Genomic DNA, 9,651 nt, shown 5'->3' with positions numbered 1-9,651 from the left:
TTTTAAAGTCATTGAAAAAGTGAAAGTTGCTCAGTCATGTCAGGCTCTTTGCGAATCCACAGACAATACATTCCATGGACTTCTTCAGGCCAAAATACTGGAGTGGGGAGCTGTTCCCTTCTCCAGGGCATCTTCCCAACCCAGGGATTGAACCCAGTTCTCCCACATTTCAGGTGGATTCTTAAACATTAAACATCTCCCTATTCCCCCTCTGTCCCTAGTAACCACCATTCTGCTTTTTAAATATTTATTTAATATTTATTTGTTTGGCTGCACCCAGGGCTTTCCTGGTGGTTCAGCAGTAAAGAACCCACCTGCAATGCAGAAGACCTGGATTCAATCCCTGGGTTGGGAAGAGCCCCTGGAGAAGTAAATGGCAAGGCACTCCAGGTTTTTTGCCTGGAGAATTCCATGGATAGAGGAGTCTGGCAGGCTACAGTCCATAGGGTCACAAAGAGTCGGACATGACCGAGCAACTAAAACCATCACCGCCTATCTGGCTGTGCCAGGTCTTAGTCAAGGAACGCAAGATCTTCCATCTTTGTTTTGACATGTCAGATGTAGTTCCCTGACCAGGGGTTGAACCCAGGTCCCCTGCATTGTCAGCATGTAGTCTTAGCCACTGGACCACCAGAGAAGTCCCCCTGCTTCCATCTTTTGACTCCAGTGAATCATGCAGCTCTGAATTTGGTGTACAGATAACCAGTCGATTCCCTGCTTTAAGTTCCCTTGGGTGTCTATGCAGAAACGGAATTGCTGGATCACGTGGCAATTCTCTGTGTAATCTTTGGAGGAAGTTCCTTTGGAACTTTCCCCTCTATTGTAAGTCACCTCCTGCTGGGCTCTGTCTCTTCTTCTACAAAATATGAGATGGAGGGGAAAGATGAAATTAGAGGGGAGACTGAGATAAGGCATGACTTAAGGAGGTCCAAGAAGCTCAGGAATTCGTGAACACCTGGGAAAGTGAAGTGAAAGTGCTAGTCGTTCAGTCATATCCGACTCTTTGTGACTCCATGGATTGTAGCCCACCAGGCTCCTCTGTCCATGGGATTTCCCAGACAAGAATAGTGGAGTGGATTGCCATTTCCTCCTCCAGTGGATCTTACTGATTCAGAGATTGAATCCAGGTTTCCTATATTACAGGCAGATTCTTTACCGTCTGAGCCACCACAAACATACTGGTCACCCTTCCTTGAGTCTCACTGAGTGTAAGGAGGAAAGCTTTCCTTATTACAAAAAGGCACAACTTGATTTCCACTGGATATTGGGCCTGGGGACCCCTAGAGTTAGAGGGTGGAGGATGGGTGGCCAAGGTTGCACCAGCTGCCTGGCGGCATGACTGGGACCCCTCTGCTTCACTGCATCCCGGTCCAGCATTTCCTCCTCTCCTCCCTCCAATTCTCAGTTTGCCTGTCTGTATTCAGAAGAAGAGGGTGAAGCCAGGGTTGAGGCGTGTCTGCAATCCAAACACTCTTGAGATTGTAATAAGGAAATTGCCTTGAGAGGAACTAGCGTCTTCCAGTGTCACCATGGAGATGACTGAGATGAGCACTCTGAAGACCCTGGTACTCCTGTCTTCTTTTCTCCTCCCTCTGGGTGTACTAGTCGAAGCTAAACCCCACTCCTTAGTGGTCTGGGGAGATCTTTGTAGCCGGCACCATCTTTCTGCTATTTCCCTTAAAACTCTCCAAGGTTGTCCACTGCCTCAGGATCAAGCCCCAGGTGCAAACAGCTTAACAAGGACCTGTCTGGTCCTGGCCTGATCTTGCTTCAGTCTGCCTCTCTGGTCTTGATTACCCATCCCCTCATGCACTAGATGCTGCAGCCACATTGGGCTAGAAAGAGCAAAGCCCAGTGGACTTTCAAGCTTCCAGGATGCCACGTGCACTTTTTGCTTTTCTTCTTTTTTTCTTCGTCATGCTACTCAGCATGCAGGATCTTAGTTCCCCAACCAGGGATCAAACCCACAGCCCCTGAAGTGGGAGTGTAGAGTCTTAACCACTGGACTGCCAGGGAAGTTCCTCACAGTTAATGTTTAAAGACACTGTGAGAGATGGGAGGTCCAGAGATGATGGCCCAGCATTGTCCTGTCTTGGTTGGCTGAAAAGGAATTAAGTATCATTGGAAGGGCTTGGTGCTCCAGAGCCAGGCAGACATGTGAAGGAACCAGGGCTACCTGAGAGACTAGAGGTCTGACCTCAGGGGAGCCGCTGCCGGGTAGGCAGGCCCAGCACCACCAGCTCTTCCGGCTTTATGTAAAAAGGAACCAGAAATCTGGATTTTAAGCTGAAAGACCTGATTTACCAATGTTAACACCTCTTAAGGTGCCAAGATGTGTCGGCTGAACAAAACCCACTTGAGGGTCACTTGTAACCTTCAGACTGCCAGTCTTCACCTCCGGAGTGGACTGAGTCAGTCCCTGAAGCTTGCAGGATGGGATCAGTGGGTGGGGACAGGCCTCCATGCCCTCCTGCTGTCTGATTTGGTGGGAAGAGTCCTGCCACCAAGGGTGAGACCAGGTGCCCCATGCCTGTCACTAAGACACCCCTCCCTGGCAGCCAGCACTTCCCACCCTGAGTCCCCCAGTCTTCAAAGAATTAACATCTGATTTGGTGGGTCAGACCAAGATGCCAGGCTAGGACATAATGGGAGTGGTGGCTCAGGCAGTGATGGGATGGCAGCAGGTGGCAATAGTGAGTGCAGAGTTGCCGGGGTCCAGCCCCAGCAGGATCCAGGGGAACCCTCAGGATGAACGGCATCGGCGAGAGAGAGACACGTAGGACTGGCCTTGATAGGGCCAAGTCTGCTAGGGGGAGAGAGAGAGAGAGAGAGAGACCAGACCAGGAATGTGCAGCAGAGTCTGGCAGTTGCTTTATTTTTCACCATAGCCTTTATACCCTAAGTCGGTACATTTCTAAGGGGCAGATAAGCATACAGACTTAGTTTAACATTATATCAGCTTGTCCTTCACGAAACCAGGTGTGCTCTGTATATTTTTTGTTTATGAGAGTCTTTTCCCATAGATTTTTTGTACATTATCTTCTGGCCTTGAGGTTAGCAGAAAACAGAAAATTGGCAGTCTCATGGTACAGCAAGTCGCAACATAATAGAAATACAATCCTGTTAACATAAAGTCAGTCTTTCTGCAGAAATTCTCAGCTAAATTTATCTAAAAAGTTTAACACACAAAGACTCTGTGGCTCTGGTGAGGCAGCCCCTGTGTAGTACTCCTGGTTAAAATTAACAAATATCTTATTGTTTTTACACTAGGGCTAAACTCTTATTTTACTAGATCTCCAACTATATTAACAATAGTTTCCACTGCACAACCTCAGCACATTAACATCAATCAAACGTTGATCTAATAGCCACTTTTAAAACAATATTTTTTGTATTCTCTAATAGGGCTTCTTCACCCTCCAAAAGGCTCTGTGTCTATTAGGGTCTTTTTTTATGGTTAACTTCTATGTATAATATCTTTTGGCCTTCAGGACTGTTGACAATTTATGGCCTGCACCTGGTGCAACTTTTAGCAACTTCAGTAGCCGACTCTGTCTTTTTTGTCGTTAATCTATTTTCTTTCTACTAGGTGTCATCTCCATGGGAACTAGATAGGATTACATTTTTTACAGAACAGAAATGCTAAGGATTGGAAAAACAGCAGATATGGCACAAAACAGGCTCTTAGTCTAAAAGTTAATTACCTGCAAGAAGTCACCAGCTAATCTCTATCTAAACTATTTTCTATAGGCACAATTGTGACTATAATATTTGTGGAACTTTTCTCACCCCGCGAAGGGGCCAATGCTTAATAGTTTCCTTTGTTAGCATACTGTGCTTAGGATGTTTAGAACAATCATGAGCATTTTGTGCAATGAGAGCACACATTTATCAAACAAGCCAGAATGCCAGCTAAAGGGTTTGAACTGAAGCATTTACTTCATCCCTGGCCCCTTCATAGGGTACCAGCGTCCAGGAGATTTATTAATTAGGGTTTTAAGTTGCTCTTTATTCAGTGAAAGAGGAGCAGGAGAGCTCTCAGCAGACAACACAAGAATCTGCAGCAGGGCAAATAAGAACAACAGCAGAAAAGGGGGGAGGATACAGGGTAGGGTAGAGGCCGAGGCCAACCTGGAGGGTGCCTTATCCTAGACGGCCTTGCCTGTCAGGTTTTTTCCTCGTGACCTCGTCATGGATGGGGTCCCAGATGGCCTTGCCTGCCCGGTATTTTCTTCATGACCTCATCACCGGCGGGACCTCCCATAATGGCTGCCAACACAGAGTCAAGTCTAGAGTCCAGCCTCATGTGCCCGTGTCCCAGGGGGTTATTCTGAACCTCTCACCCTTTGTCTCTGTGGCCAGTATTTCTCATAATAGTGTCAATTTGATCTCTTGTGTCTGAAATTCATAGTGTATGTGTTATTGACACTTTTATCCTTTTCTTTTCTACAGTATGAAAGTGAAAGTGTTAGTCAGTTGTGTCCGACTCTTTGAGACTCCATGGGCTCACCAGGCTCCTCTGTCCATGGCATTCTCCGGGCAAGAACATTGAAGTGAATAGCCATTCCCTTTAGGGGATCTTCCTGACCCAGGAATCGAACCTGGGTCTTCTCATTGTAGGCAGATTCTTTACCATCTGAGCTACTAGGGAAGCATCTTTTACCATATAGAGCTTCTCATTAGTTTTCCAAGTGACCATTAAATCATCTTGTCTGACTGCAAGAAGAAAAAAAGTGCTTCTATTTCTTATGGGATCTTGTTAAATCTACAAATGAACTTAGGAAGAAACAATGAGTACAAAGTCTTCCACATTTAGGACATAGGGGTGAGGTTCTACTTGTGTGCCTTTTGGCAATAGTATCATTTCCCCATATATGTGTTTCACACATCTCAAGTTCACTTCTCAATACTTTTACTTTAATTAACATTATAAATGAAATATGCTCTTTCATTATGTCTTCTAACTTCCTTTTGTTTCTTGTCGTTGTTCAGTCATGAAGTCGTATCCTACTCTTTGTGACCCCATGGACTGCAGCATGCCCATATCCTTCATGTCCTTCACCATCTCCTAGAGTTTGCAAACTATGTCCGTTGAGTTGGTGATGCCATCCAACCATCTCATCCTCTGTCACCCCCTTCTCCTCCTTCCCTCAATCTTTCCCAGCATCAGGGTCTTTTCCAATGAGACCCTGCTCTTTGCATCAGGTGGCCAAAGTATTGGCCAATGAGTCCTTTAGCATCAGTCTTTCCAAAGAATATTCAGGGTTGATTTCCTTTAGGATTAACTGGTTTGATCTCCTTGCTAGTTCAAGGGACTCTCAAGAGGCTTCTCCAGCACCACAATTCAAAAGCATCCGACTTTCGTTTCTGCATGAAGGCTATTTTTCATGTATGTCAATTTTACATCCTTTTTGTTCATGCTGTTCTCAGACTATGCCTGGCCATCTGCCTCCCTCTTGTGGGGGCATGGGTGCATTGCCCATTCTGGCCCCTGTGATTGGATGCACCCTTTGCCTCAACTGCCTTTTACCAAAACTCCATTTGTTCTTGACCCACTGGAACTCATTTTCTAGTCATCTTCTCATGAAAGATCCATCCATTTGACTAGTATTTCCAGAACTCATACATGTTTTTAAATGATGTGTCAGTACCCTTTATCCATGAAGAAATAGCCTAGATGGGTATAAACATTTCTCAGCTCACACTTCTTTATTTCTTTCAGTATCTTGTAAAGGTGGCTCCCTGTGTCTTCAGGCATTGAATTTGGTTGCCAAGAAGTATGTTGCCAGCCTAACTTTCTTTGTAGCTAACATATTCAAATAATTCTCTTTATCTTTAAAACTTAATAATGTTATGAGGCTATATCGTGGTGTCGATTATGTTAGGACAGCTTCCTTATGTACAGTGTGCCCTTTCAATGTGTAGATCGAGTGTTTACATCAGAAATTCTCTCTTTGGAAAGGCTACATCTGTGGGTGCCAGTCTTAGATTTCTCTTTTAAACTGCTGTCTCCTCTGCTCTTGATTCTCCTCCACTCTTCCCTGATTGAATACCCAAGATCACTCTACGATGGCTAACCGTTGTTGTCTCTTCGTTTCCAACACAGACATCATATATTTTTATGTTATTCTTTTAATTATTTTAAAAAATTTTACTGTTGGAGTATACTTGCTTCATAATATTGTGTTAGCTTCTGCTGTACAACAGTGTATATCAGCTATCTTTACATATATCCCTCATTTTGTTTCTTCTTAATTAATGAAAGGATATTAAGGGGATTGTACATTTTAAATTCTTTTAGTATTTACATTTGTGTGCAAGCAGTTTTTTTCTGAAATGATGAGATAAAGCCGAATGTATGTGCATGGTGATTGTTGCTGTTGTTTAGTTGTTAAGTCACGTTCAACTCTTTGCAACCCCATGGACTGTAGCCCACCAGGCTTCTGTGTCCATGGGATTTCCCAGACAAGAATACTGGAGTGGGTTACCACGTCCTCCTTCAGGGGAGCTTCCTGACCCAGGGATTGAACCCCTATCTCTGTGTCTCTTGCCTCTCCTGCCCTCATAGGCAGACACCTAGGAAGCCCTTCTTTACCGCTAGTCTCGTCTGTGCCATTTGATTGTAGTCTTCAGTTTATTACTCTTCTATTTTGTTCACTTTACTAATTTTCCTTTTTTACCGTCCTTACTATACTGGCTGTCCCTGTTCTCTCTCTGCTCCCTTATAACTGAATTTCATCTCTGAAATTATTTTAACCTATTTTTTTGTTTGTTTTTCCCCTGAGTTTAGTCAACTCTTGTTTCACATCTCCCTGTGGGCTCATATGTCTCTGCTTCAAGGTTTTCCTTCATGGATGGGATGCTTTAGTGCTAAATTAAAGCATGATATACCCCTTTGAGAGACAAAGCAAAACACACTGTTTAACTTGGGGTCGAACCCCACTTGATGTTCCTTTAAAGACATTACAAAGTAAACTAAAATGAATTAGAAGTTTAAAACACGTCACTAGCAAACTGTGCTAGAGGGTAAAACCTGTACCTGCTGCCCCTGGATCACCTGCCATGCATGACAGTCACAAAGCCATGTGGAACCCACAGAAACTGCTACTAACAGATGACTGTTCTAGAACAACGTTTCCCAGATTGGCTTGATTTGAAGATCCATGGAGGATGCTTATTTAGAGTACTTGGCATGGAACTCTGCTCAAAATTATATGGCAGCTTGGATGGGAGGGGAGTTTGGAGGAGAATGGATACATGTATATGTAAGGCTAAGTCCCTTTGCTGTTCACCTGAAACTGTCATAACACTGTTAATCGGCTAGACCCCAATACAAAATAAAAAGTTCAAAAGAAACAAATAGAGTCCTTGGGTCCGTTTCCTAGACACTCTGGTTGGGTTGCCTGCTGCGTGGGGGCCTGCAGTGGGCGCCTTTACCAAGCGTTCAGGGAGCCATGCGCCCCATCTACAGAGCAAGCCTCTACCCCCTGCCCCCACCCATGGGTGGGATGCTGGGCCAACCCTCTCTGTTGTCGTGGTGACTCTTGGAACTTTGGGAGTAGCTCCTGGGTGTGGTCCAAGGGCGGCTGTTTGGGAGCCAGCCCGCAGTCTCCCTGGGCGTTGACTCGCCGCAGCTCAGCCCTGGGAGGGGCGGCCTGTGTGTCACGCCACACCAAGGCAGGACCTAGCCAGTCTGCGGCCGAGGCAGGGCAAGCCTCCCTTATCTCCCAAACCTGAGCACAGTGCCGCCCAACTCCATCCACCTGAAAAGGAAAATCCGGGGGCAAACCGGTTTTTCCCTTATGGGGGGAGGGGTGTGGGGGTGGGGATGAGTTGGATGGAGTTGGTGAAGAGGATTGTCTGTGTAACTTTGTCAATACTAGAGGGCAGCACTGAGCCAGTGTTTCCGATTTACAAGAAAATCCACTATTCATGGTATTCGATCTTGGATTTTTATGTATTAATTATTGATTTGCCTTTCTTTTTATGCTATGACACCCTTGCCATGAATCTTGGGGAAATGACACCAGACTCAAGGCCAACACCTGGGGATGGGGAAGGGGAGGAGGAGTAAGGAAGAGGTCGTCAGGTAAACCTCGGCAGGAGCCCTGTCCCCCGCTTCCTAGAGTGGTGCCCGGGGGCTCAGTGTCAGAGATGAGGTTCTTGGTGCCAAAGGAAGCAGCATGCAGGAAACCCCAGGTGCTCAGGCAGGATGGGAGAGAGGTGCTCCTGGGCAGGAACAGGTGAGGGTGAGCCCGAAACAGGGAGGTCCCCTCCCCTCACCAGCTGTCAGCTCCTCATCCACTTCCCCAGTGATGAAGGGACCCAGCCACACCTGCCACCTGAGCCAGTGGGACAGCAGAGGTGAGACCTCTTGGTGGAGGTCCTGGCAGGGTCTGTGTGAGGCTGCAACAAGACCCTGCACCCACATGTACCATCCCCAGCAGAACTTCACACCCAGTTCTCCACCAGTGGCTGAAACAGAGCCGGGAAGCCCGCCTCCAGCAAACCAAGCGGTGGCCTGGCCAGGCCCCAGGCTGTGCTGCTCTGCTGGGCCTGCCATGCAGGAGGTCTGCAGGGCATCTTAGTGCAGCCTCCCTCCCACCCCCCAGTGAGGCTGCTGCTCTGTTCGAGGGCAGAAATGGGGTGACTCCCACTCTCTCTCCCCATTCTCTCTGCCCCTGACAACAGGGGTCAGCACATCACTAGGGTGCTGATCTCACCAGGCCCAGAAGCGCCCAGACAAACCTGCAAACACGGGCCTCCGCCCCAGCCTTTCTGATGTGGGCCCAGGTTCCTCCCCCCAACCTAAATCAATCCATCAGGGCAGAGAGGGGCCCATCTTTCATCTTCAGAGCCTTGTCCACCTACACATTCTCTCATGGGAAGGCTTGCTGGCCGCCTGCTCTAGAAAGGCTTGCCAAAGCTCCCTAGGTCTGCAGTTCACCACCTGACAGCTGAGCAGTTGTCACCTGTCTATCCTGTCCTGGGTACAGAATGTGAGCTTCTCTGGCCAGGGTCCCCAGATCCCTGGGTCCCGCACCAACACACATTTGCTGAATGAATGAATGTAGGAGCAGGTGGGCCGCCAGCCCTCTCTCCCCTTCTCTGGGAGGAGATGGGCAGGCTTGACCCCAAGACCCCTCCTGGGTGACCATGTGTGGTGCCCCATCTGACCCAGGTCCTTCCTCAGAAACTGCAGCAGCAGTAAAAGCTTTTTTGGTCTGCTGCCCAAGGAGGGCACCTGCTTTTCACCCACGTCTCAGCCAGGTCATGTCTCCAACTGTTGTTTAGTGTCCACAGTAGAGAGGAAATACTTAAAGCGGTTAGTGGTGGTTTTGAAAGCTCCAGCCATAATGCCCCTACAGGTGCAGAGGTTCTGTGTACACCTCCATTTGGTTTCCTTCTTATTCTTTTTATTGGCTGTGCTGGTTCTTCCTTGTTGCACAGGTTTTTTCTCTAGTTGTGGTGAGCAGGGGCTACTCTCTACTTGTGGTGGAAGGGCCTGTCATTGTGGTGGCTTCTCTTGTTGCAGAATACTGGTTCTAGAGCACACACTCAAAAGCTGCAGTTTTGGGCTTAGTTGCTCTACTGCATGTGGGATTTTCCCAGATCAGGAATCGAACCTGTGTTTCCTGCATTGGCAGACAG

Source organism: Muntiacus reevesi, chromosome 15 (genome assembly GCF_963930625.1).
Source record: "Muntiacus reevesi chromosome 15, mMunRee1.1, whole genome shotgun sequence".
Classification (NCBI taxonomy): domain Eukaryota; kingdom Metazoa; phylum Chordata; class Mammalia; order Artiodactyla; family Cervidae; genus Muntiacus; species Muntiacus reevesi.
Note: the sequence above shows the minus strand (reverse complement) of the source record.